Raw genomic sequence first — 12,319 nt, 5'->3', positions numbered from 1 at the left:
GCATTCACTTGCTTTGGTTTTCGTAGAAATAAAATATCTAAGGCAGATACTTGAAGTATTCGGATTGTTACAGAAATCACTTAAGGTTAAGGTTTACTTTGGTGGCTACTTTACTGATACCTCTTACCATTTTTTTTTTGAGTGTACTTCGGACTGGCAGCAGCATCCTTTCGGTCCTTCATGTTGTCTGTCAATGTTTTGCTTTCATTTTTTTTATTCTGTGACTTGCATATATTTGTATAGCTTGCTGGCTCGCTTTTACCGGCTGCTCCGATGTTCTGAAGCCCCGAAGCTCCGATGTACTGATGTTCTGGGTGCGTCTCGCGATGGCTGGCTGCATTCATTGTTAAATCATTGAGTTTTTACTGCAGTTTGGCGAACGGCATTCGACGCTGCCAACCTCATATCAACCTCAATTTTCTGTCTGCCGTTGCCCGGCGCTATAGCCTCAGCTTTCTGCCTCCTGACTTGACTGTCCATGTAAATAAAGTCAGCGCGGTAAGAAAACAAAATGTGAACTGTGACCGGGCCTGCACCTGGACACGAGAAAAGTCCGGAACACTGCGAGAAATATATCACATATATATCCAAAACTAATCGACAAAAGGATACGTTCTGAAATATCCATAACGCTTTATTTTGTTAATAACCTTTGGAAAGACAATCAGAGCAGCAATTGGCCACCAGGGACAGGGACGTGTTTTACATATTAGTTAGGTGACACTGTTTTTACCTATGTGTTGGGATTGGGCATCACTTGTTCTTAGCTTAACCCTTTTGTAGTTACCAGTTATGCCCAGCAATTGGCGAATTTTTCCTTGCGGTGCAGGGGCAGCGCAAGACATCTGCTATGAAATGCAAGCCTGGGACTCCGAGTCGGGCTTGTTAGTGTGATTGGGTGGCTGATTGGTTGGAACGGCTCGCGCTGGATCTCTGAATCTCAACTGAGAGCTGTGACAGTTTCCCGCCCCGGATCCCGAGACCCCGGACCTGAGACTCGTGAACAGGACCCAGGTTCTAACAATAAAGCGGAAACAATGTTTACTATTTTCTTTCTTCACCCCGCCAACATCCTCGTTCTTCTTCGGTACCAAAACAGACAGCATATATATGTATGTGTGTATGCCGACGTTTTCGTTTTTATTCGGTTTTTTTTTTTTTTTTTTGGTCGAGTATTTTTGCTTCTTCGTTCGGTTCATATTTTGTGTTTGCCTTGTTATGCTTTGTGTGTTGTATACACATTGTACCTGGACCACCTGCGCCCCACCTCTCCAGAATCTTCTAGCTGTGCCATGTTTGACTGTATTTAGCCAGCGGTCATAAAGTTAATTTGTACAAATGTTGCAAATAATTCAAACAGTTTTGCTACGCTTCTCCGTCCCTCGGTCATTGCTTTTATCTGTTTTGATGAATGCATTTCTTATATTGTGGTGACCGAATTGGCCGAGTGGTAGCACTGGCAATCGATTTGCGTACAGGGGCTTGGCAAGCTTCCATTTCCAAACTATATTCTCCTTTTATCTGTTAAACAGTAGTTTGAATTTGATAACCCTAATTTGTGTAATAACCTTTTCACTCGCATTAAATCTCGATAGGGCCTCACTGTCCGCCGATTAGTGTGGCCACCTGCCACAATGACACCAAATGGCGCCCACAGCCATTAGACGGTGCCACATAAAATTTCTAATTAACCAAAAAGCCTATTAGCAGCGACACAACGAACACTATTTTATTATTAGGCAAAAGCAGATGCAGCAACAACGCCAACCGACAACAAAAAATACCCGAAAACATTCAACACCTTTTAAGATGGGCATAATGAAAGCCTCGCACATCCGAAGCGGGAAACATAATTTTACTTATTACAATTTCGTATACGTATACGTATACATATATATATATATGTTTATATAAAATGGTGGCAAGAGGATGGGGGTGCGTGTCCCGCAGCAAAACATATTCCCAAAAATTACCAATTTTGTTGCTTACGATTATTACCTTGGCAATGGTTTGGTGATGTTGCTGATGTGCCGATGGTGTTGCACGTTCCACTTGCCACGTTAGGCTTTTTGCGGCACTCTGGAGATGACTTAACACGTAGCACATCATTAAAAATTTTGTGCCATTAATGCGTAACACACACAACAACAATTTGGGAGTGGTGCAAGTAGGAACAGTTGCGGTAAAACAGGAAAATCAATCATTTTAGAGGTTTTTATAAACATATAATATATATTATGAGGATTTATATAATTTACAAAAAAAAAAGAAAATGAGTACATTTGCAAGCATTTGAAGACGTTGTAGGATTATATCTTCGTGGTGCTAAAGCATCAAACAGTGTTGCTACTATTATTGTGCCGCAGACTGTACCCCACATGGCTTGATCAAATTGCCAATATGTCACACACATCCTTTGGAAGGGTTCCATGTGTGTGTGTGAGTGTGCGAAACTAAACCAAAGCGACATCATAATCTTATTTACGTCTTTTTAACACCTTTGCACCACCCACTCTGGGGCGCAGCACCGCCACCATCGTATAGCGTTGAACAATTAACAAAAGGTAATGTAAAATTATAATTATCACACAAAAGCACATTTGTTAATTTAACCTAAAACAAACACGGCCAAAGGAGATATAGTGGGTGGCAAGGTGGTGCTGAGCTAACGTCGTCTAAGACATTGTCAACAGTGGAAGGTTGTGGGTGGTGTGTTCGGTGTGTTGGCAAACGACCGATGCGTAACAATGAAAAGTCCCCAATGTAATAAATATAAAAACAGCCGAAAAATATGCTATAAAATTATTTCGCAGCCAAGATGCCCGCCGAAGAAACTTCATTTTCACTCTCCGGCGGCCACCATGACAAACACATTGATACTCTCTTCTTCGTCCTTGGCACTCTCATCTGGTTTGGCTGTCGTTGATTTTTGGTCCTTTTTTTGCGGCCCATAAATTTAATGGCTCTCCCTAACCCAAACGCACACACACTAAACCCTTTTTCGGGCCGGATTCTATTTGCGTTTGAGCTTCAGCTCATTAATGCTCCGGCCTGATAATGTATTATCATTTCTGTTGGGGCGTGGGGACTATTTTAGTGGTCCAGGGAAGCACTTTCATTATTAGTCCTTAAATGGGATAGTATATTTGAAAGGTTTTCCCATTTTCATAAATTAATCTACTTTAAATTTGATACTGCATCTGTATCGTCTTTCCAAATGAATCTTCAATGGGGATTACAAGTTTTTTTTAGCCAAAATAATTCAAAGTTAATATCTTTTATAAATAAGTACACAGTAATCATTAGTCCATAAAGATTCCCATTTAAACGCTTAATTCTTTTGCACATACTCTTCGTATGTTATTAATTATTTTTTTTTTTACATTTTCCCCGTTTATTTTGACTGTGCCATTTAATTTATGACCTGCTACATAGTAGCAAACACATTGGCATTTTAATGGACCTTTATGGGCGATAGAGGAAGGTAGTTGTTCTTCTCTGGTCTAGATGGTTGGAATAGGAGGCACGAATATAGGAGGTCTGCAAAAAGACATTAAAATTATTGAAGCCGACAAAGGGCCATTAATTCGTTGCGCTTAGCTAGCAATAACGGGGCACATAATTGTTTATTAATGAAGTTTAAGTATTTTTATTGGCACATTTACGTACACTCTGGGACAACAGGAGAAAATTAGAGACGCATTCGAAAGGGAATGCTTACATAGAATGGAATTTGATTGACCCAGCATTGATAATATATGGACTTCAACCAAGTACAAGTATTTCCACTCAATATCCGTACCCAACCTATACGCATGCACTCAATGTGCCAATATACCCACGCCAAAGGGTTGAACGAGTGCAGTCCGTATTTTCACCCCCCATATATCCATATGGATATAAGGATATGGATATAGAGACGCGTGCGCGAGTCTCCTCCGCATCGAAACCTATTGAATACGCATCAGATATCAATCGCCACACACATACGCACATGCTCGTACATGGGAATTGTGAGGGAGATGGCAGATGGACGGAAGAAAGAGACGGTCTGCGAGGTCCTGTCTTCGATTTCGGCTCCCCGAGTGCGAGGACAGCCAATCGTGCGACTGCAGGCAGCTGATTGGACGCATTTCCCTTTTTGGTAAAGAGGAAAATTCGCCCACACACACACAGAGCACGATAAAAAAAAGAAGCATAATGGAAACCCCAAGGAAAGAAGATGGAGCTGAAGAAAAAAATCAAAAAAAAAGAAAACGGTCAGTTAGGTCGGTGGAGAAATGTGAAAAATTACATAATATGCGCTGAAAAATGTTCCTTCCTTTTTTTTATCCAAAAAGCTGACCAAGTAGAGTCGTTCATTCGCTTCCCACACTCCTATCCATATATTTCTTGTTTTATGCAAAACTTTTGCGTTTTACAATGCATTGCATATTCAATTTGGTTAGGTTTTCGGGTTCGGGTTTGAGTTTTTCGGGTTCTTTGCAGGACATCAAGGGCGTCCAAATAGCACACAGCAAAGGTCCAAGGCATATTAATAAGGATTTCATTAGTTTTATATGCTACGCTCTTTACATTCTATTCCATTTTTTTTTTTTGTATATGCTCTCTAATGGGTCGATACTGTTGTTTCCCTTTTTATTATCCTTTGGGGCGGGGAAGGCCCTAATAAATGGCTAAACGGTTGGACAAATGTTTCTTATTTTGTATTATCGCTGTTGTTTAAAATGCAAAGTTCCGCCGTACGAGAAATCTGTTGGGAGCTATCGCCTCTCAAGCGGTCAGTTGGGTAATCTGGAACATAGAAGTTTTAGTATTCCCCAGCTTGTTACACATTACCTACATATGAACATATGATTATGGATCTCCAAATCAGTTTTATCATTGAATCGAAAACTGTAGGAACTGCATTTATTTTATTACAATTTTATATTAATTGTAAGGATTCATTAAGTTTATGTTCGGTATTTAAAAAAATTGGTATATTTTCTCTGTATATTGAAGGGAGCTCCAATATCTCTAGGTCACACTTGTTCGGATCTTAACAAGTACTAGGCCTGCAGGGCTATATATGCTTATGTATATTTCTTTGTCCCTCTTTCCAATTTTTTTGTTTTTTGTTTAAGCCTCACCCCAAAATTCCCATTTCATTCGCTTACGGTTACGAACTCCGAGGCTCGTTTGTGTGCGAAGGCTTTTTGTCTCTATTAAATTAATCGACGCTCATTTTTCCAACTTAACAAACGCAGAAATAAAAAGTATAAGCGATAAAACATTTGCCGGCCACTGCCACCCTACAAAAAAAAATAAATAAAAAATAAAACCCACCCCACAGCCACTTTTCATTTCTTCGCCGCTTGTTTCTGTTTTACTTTTCACTTTTAAGTAGCACTATTTTTTAAGGATTCTATTTTTGGGCGTCCATCAGACCCGCACATATCCTTACACCCCCTAAAACAATCTTGTGTCTTTTTTTTGCCATTTTTTCATGCTTATCAAATACAAAACAAACGCGCATGGAAAGGGGGTTTCGGATTTTACGGGTTGCGGTTCCCCCTTTGTCGTTCGTTTTTCAACGCTCCTGAATCCCTGTGACATTTATGTTTCATTTGGTATTTTTGATGCGTTTTTTCCTTATTTTTTCTTCTCTGTGCTTTTAAATGGCAGCGGCAGCGCATTTAGTGTGACATTTCAATCAATCAGCTGGCTTTGGTCGAGTGATTTGATTAAACACCAGATTTATGGCCCTGTCAGGGTATTAAGATGGCCGGAAAAATGTTAATGGGGATGGGTGATCACATCTAGAGTGTGAGTTGAATTCGAAAAGAAAACTAAAATACTCTTTAGAGCCACGGGAAAAATGTTGGATTAGTTAGGCTTATTTTGTAAAAAACCCTAATTGCATCAGATTGAGTTAATAAAGATAAATAAATAAAGATTTCCCAGTCTTAACCAATAAAAAACTTACAAAACAATGGAACATCGTGAAAATACTCAGCGAGAGCCGAAAATTTCTGTGGTCGTGTGAATTGTTACTGCAAATCACTAGAATCATGAGCAAAAGAGTCGGCATAAATAAACACATCAACACAAAAGGCAAAAGTTTTACAGCCTGCCGGCAACATCAACTCCTTCCCCTCCCTTCCCCCTCCACATCCAATCTTTCATAACCTTAACCCTTAAGAAGCTCACATATGAGATTTCTAGCGTCTTTGTTGTTGGACGACTGACGATGTCGTCGTCTGTAAAACGGAAACAGAAACAAAAATGCTCACAAAAACAAAAAACAAAAAGGAACATTTTTTAATTGCCTCAGATAAGAAGTACACATAACTTTCTGCCACTCAACATTTAATCCTGCCACGCCCCCTTGCAGCCCCTCCGTCAGGAAGGCGACAATTTTACAATTCAGCGCACATTTCTGATGAGCTTCATAATTTTTTGCTGCTCATTGATGTTCTCACTCATATCACATTGAATGGAATAATTAGGGGGATCCACATTTTTATCAGAAAATTGTGGGTAAGGAATTTATTCACGCGTAGGTGGAAATAAACTAAAAATCCAGTGAAACTAACATAAATAACAAACGATGTACACGAATTTAAATATAGACCTAAACATTCGTAATAAAATATATCACAATATGTAGTATTAAAATTAAGTAATGATATTTTCTTTTCAACTTTAAAATACAAAATCTTCATGATATTTTCGAAGAGTATCTATAAATCTGCACGACTGCAAAAAGCCAAGCAAAACTGACTTTGCAACTTATACAACTCGTCCGCCACTCTTTCCATTCATTTCACATATATGTCACACAATTATCAAAGCTGTATCTATGCATCACCGCCCACCAAAAAATAAAATATAAGACAAAAAGGAGCAGCCTACGAGGAGAGCGTTTTGTTTACACGAATTACATGCATTTTACGCAACATAAACGAGATTAGTGCTCACATTTAAGAGAAAACAGAAATGGCAAACCTGCTAGAGATGCGCACTTTGAAATCATGTCACGATTATTCATATAAATTTGAATATTTCGGTACCATATTTATTTATGAACTCTATGAAATTAATTGATTATTTGTTGCTGCATGTAAAATGGAGTTTCATTTTGGCATCTAATCAAAAGAGATATCTAAATCTGTAACGCATCTCTACCGATGTTAAGCAACCCTTTTTTTTTTGCAGCTCCACCTCATAAAATGGCCCACCCCTTCACATTTTTCCTAGACAAGAGAACTTGACTAAGATACGACTGAGAAACATTGCGAAAACGAAGGAGTTGGGCGCCAATTGCTTTTGTTTTTACTTGCCTTGAACTTTTCCCGCCATCGTACCGCCCACTTTCAACCCCCCCCTTTCGACCATTCCACTCAACCCGTGTGATGTGTAATTGTTGTGGGGGCAAGGTTATACTCATATACAGTATGTGTATATATGTATGTGTTTGCATTGTTAACAAGCGTAGAAATTTTTCTCATCTTTCTGTTAGACACAAAAATTTCTATAGACAATGTCGACGTTTTTCGAGTGTCCTACGTTCCAGCTGCAAATACATATGTATTGTATGTGTATGTGTACATTCTTATATCTATATTTTTTATGACTTTCTGTTGATCTTGGCAGCTAGGGCAGTTCTCCAAAAACGGTTAGTGGGTGTAGTTGGGGGCATGTTTATGCTTTACAATCCCTATCAGAAGTTCTATAAAACGGATGCATCTTATTGTTTAAGACGGCGAAAAGTTGGCGGAACAACTTTTAAATCTTATGCTTGGCCATAAAAAGTATTTCTTTTATTGTGTGTTTAACTGCAATCGTGATTTTTAATTGGGGTTGGAGTGCAAAATGCCTATCTTACCGAATTGGCGTAATTTGATATTTGAAACATAGTAAGTTACTATAAGCTATAACCTAAGTATACAAAAGTAAAGTTAATGGACTTTAAGAACCGCAGCCAGAACCAAAACGTTATATTTTTGCAAACGTGCAAGACTCGGAGGTTTTTCACATCCAAAAATCGACAGGAGGAGTGGGGCAAGGCAACAGCTGGAGTCAACTATGGGAAAAGAAAGGACAAGCAGGGAAAAGTCAAGGAAGAGCCGGGCCAAAGTGGAAAATCTCAAATCAAAATGCCATTAAAGCGTGTACCGCTTGACTATAACGGTAAAGTGGAAGTAAATATTGTCATTACTCAAGCTTAAAATTAAAATTACCCACCTGAATGGATAGAGTGGGTGGGGATGGGGATAATGGGGCGCGTTGCAAAAATGATAAAGTGCATAAGGCAAAACGGCAGCGCAACAACAGACGAACGAACGAACGAACGAACCAGAATTTCAAATGCAAAACTTTATTTTTTCGCCCGTGTGTAGGGGGTACGCTCCGCATGGCCCCGCCTCCAATTTTTGCAGCCGCCTCTTTTCCATAAATGCCGCAGCGGCAGCAAAGAGCAAAGTAATTTTCATAACGACAACAACAAAGTCGCCGAACTTGGCAAAAGGTGCGCACAGCAAAATCTCCTGATGAGCTGCAACCCAGTCCAGAAAAATATAAACCCATCACCGTGCTCCCCCTCTTCACCCACCCAAAAACGAACCCCAATCCCACTTCCTTCGGAATGTGCCACGTTAAGCACATCTGTTTTTTATTGCTTTTAATTTGCCATTAATAAACCATTCCAAGGCGACCGTCGGTCGTCGAAAAATGCTAATTTATATATAGATAGATGTACTCTCTCGCCGTCAGTATATATAGTAATAAGTAAAATATATATCTCTGTGCATTCCGGGGAATCCAATTTGAATTTTAGCCCAACGCTGCCAATTTATTTTGGTGGGGGTACTATAGCCTGGCTAATGCCTCATAAGTCAATGAGTTTTTGGCATTTTTATGGCTTATGAACAGACACCAAAGTGGCGAGCAATGGGGTCAGGTGGTGTCCCGCAGCTGTTGGCGGAAAAACTCTACTCAAGTTGAGGAAAACTTTCCCAGACGGAGTAATTTCTGTCTCACATTTACATTCCCGCATCTAAGCCGTTGAAAACTACAGTATTTTCCAACACATACATTTGAATTACTTAGTATTGATTTACTACATCATAACTACATCAAGAACTTTTCCAATATATTCTAAATCAAGTCTAGCAAAAGGATGTTGAAAATTATGCATTTAACACTAATTTTTAATGGTATGAGAATCTTAACTGCCCTTTTTGTTCGAAACAAAAACTCCCTGGACTGAGCAACATCAAAGATTCAGTCGAGCGGCCTAAACAAGGAAACCTTTAGTTCTCGAGGCTGTCCACCGGCCCTCAGGCATTGGCAAAAAGCAGTGCGAAATTAGCCAAAAGTAATCCTTTAAGTTTAGTACCCAAAAATTGCACACAATTGTTAGAGTCTTAGTGTCCTTCCTCCGCTTTCCAGCCACATCCAAAAATGGCCCACATCCCAGCCCACATCCAACATTGTCAGCCACCGTTGATGACATTGTGTAAAATTTTGTTGCTGCTGTCGTCGCTTCGTGTTGCCGTTGTCGTTGATGTTGCTGCTGCTGCACTTTAAAACTTGCTGGCGCAACTTTCAGATGTTTTTCCAAAATAATCCATTCAAAAATAGGCAACATCTTAAGATCTCGCCATTTTGTATTTTTTTTGGTTTAGCAATCTTTCTAAAATTCGTATTTATCTAAGTTAGCCATGATGATAACTTATAACTAAACTATTATTTCAATACCAGTTTAGGCTGCATATTATAGATTTTTCTGTGGCTGGGTGCATCAGAATATTTTCTCAATGTGTAATTTTCGCGGATGCTTCCACTGGCTGGCTATAAAACTTTTATAGTAAAAAGTAAATGCCACAAATGAGCAATCGAAAATTTCGCATTATAATGCAAACTGTGTGCATTTTTCGGGGTTATTGTAGTCGGCTTTCGGGCGAAAAGACAAACGCATACCGGCAGCAAGGAACATAGAACAAGGAGCCAAATACAAGGACCAAAATCCAAAAGCCAAGGCAGTCGTCATGGTCGCCTCGCTCAATGCCGCCGACTTTTCCCGCTCACACTCTCCCTCGCCTCTATTAATAATAATAGAATTTTTGGAAAATTTCGCAGCACTGGAAAGAGGAAAAAGGAAAAGGAAGCGCTGCCTTTCGGCTCGCGATTTTTGCATTTGACAACGAAAACGAAATGAACGAGTTGGGTTTTCTCACCATTCCCATCGCTAAAAATGAAAATGAGTACCCAAACGCCCCATTTCCCCCCGGACTGCATTGCATAATTCAGCTGAGTCTGCTGCTCCACCAGCCCGTCCGCCCGTTCGTTCATTCGTCCGTCCTGGCTGACAATAATGCTAATAATGATAATGATTATAATGCATGAACAAAATATTCCCGGAGATGCCGTCCTTTGTCTATCGAACCATGGACTCCACGGAGCTCCGTTTCCCCGCTGTTTTTGGCATCTAATGAACTTCTTTATGGCTGCATCATTCGCATAGTTAATGCGGAGTGTCTATTGCGCCCTGTTTGGCCCAGGAGAAATTCAACAAATTCGTTTCGAAAATGCAAGAGAATTTCAGAAATACGATTTCAAACAGTTTCTCTTAAACTTTAAATACTACTTAAAAATTTAATTTTTAACACAACCACCGTAATAGTCCAATTACTGCTATAGATTATCGATAACGTAGTGGCACTGAGACGGCAAACACCTTCGCTACGCCCATTAAGTTTTACTGCTTTTGGGTTTTCAATTTTCCCGAGCTCGTGGAAAAGCCACGTGGACCAGAATGCCATTTAACGCTGCATAGGAAATCAAACGCGCGAAAGGTCAAAGACAAAAAGGCGGGGGGTTATGGGTTTATGGATGGGTTGGTTGTGGTAGCTGGGTGGGTGGATGGATGGGTGGGTTAGGTTATCACCTTGTGATATATGCCAAAAATGGAGTTTCCTCCTGTGTGTCTGTAGCATCTTCGTGTGCCATCCCAGCCAGCCGCCCTCTTGAAAATCCGGGTATCCGGTGAACCACCGAAAATGGACTGGACCAGTAACCCTTCATCGAACTGGTTTGAGGTGGGAGGGAGCCCAAAAAACCAGCAGTGTTGATTTAGGGTTGCAAACAGAAATTATGATAATGCCTGTGAAAACAACGGGCACGCGGAGATAGAAACGAGGAGTAGCCGAAAGCAAAGGAAAATATATTAAATGTTATTGAGAGGAACTAATTTTCATTAAAAGGATTAAAAAGCATTTGGCGAAAAGAAGAAGGAGTCTGCCGAAAGGGTGGAGATGGCCGATGGTTTCGAGAACTGGCAACCGCGACGTTGTCGCTGGCTCCGAATTAACATAAAAATCATAAAAATATGACACTATGAGATGGCGGCACACCACCAGGACCATCAGCATTATCATTTTTTACAGAGGCGCCGAGGAAGGGGTGGTCAAAGCTTTATTCTGTATTTTGTATTATTTTTAATTAAAATTGCCATATCAAATTGACATCTATCAATTAAATTAATTTAAAACAAAATGTTTTTTCCTCTTTTCTCTTCCTCTTTTTGGGTTTTCAATTTATATTAAAAACAAGATTTGTCTTTGGGTATATTTTCTCAGTGGAACCCCTTTCTTCGTTTGCGAGCCTCTGGTTATTATCATTATGATGATGACGAACGCATGATGCTCATTAGAGAGGGGAGTCCACAAAAAAGGGGCAACGACTTGAGTTTGAGGAAAAGTCAGTGACGGTGGCTAGCAGGGGGTTCCCATTGATGGCAACGCGCGACAATCAACACGAGGCGGTGCTGATATCGCAGAGCAGTGGGTGGCTGGGTGGTGTGGGTGGACTTTCAGTGTTGTTCGAGTACAGAGTTACTTGGATTTCGGGTTCGGTTCGGTTGGGCTGGAGGATTAGTAATGGCCAGGACTGTGTGGGACAAAGGTGGGTAGAGGAGCAGCATCATTTTGATGATACCAAATACCGTCCTCCACGAAACATCATCCGCCAACCCATCAACCTGCCTCGCCGCCCAATCCAAATACCATTTCCTTTTGGAGTGGGGACGTTGTTTGCTTTTTTGTGGGCGTCGCTGCTGCCACTTAGTAACTCACCCGCAGTTTATTATTTTCAAAATATTTAAATTTTTTGGTAATAAGCGAAAAATGGTTTTAATATAACCGAATGGGCGTACCGAAGCGAACGTGCCTGATGAGGATGACGATGTTCATGATGCTGCTTATGTTTCGTAGGTAATCCACCTGGAAGAGTTTTGGGAATAGGGCGAGCTTTGAGGACATTACGGTGATGATTA

Source organism: Drosophila sechellia, chromosome X, assembly GCF_004382195.2.
Source record: "Drosophila sechellia strain sech25 chromosome X, ASM438219v1, whole genome shotgun sequence".
NCBI classification, from domain to species: domain Eukaryota; kingdom Metazoa; phylum Arthropoda; class Insecta; order Diptera; family Drosophilidae; genus Drosophila; species Drosophila sechellia.
The sequence above is the reverse complement of the archived record's forward strand: the minus strand, read 5'-3'. Positions refer to the sequence as shown.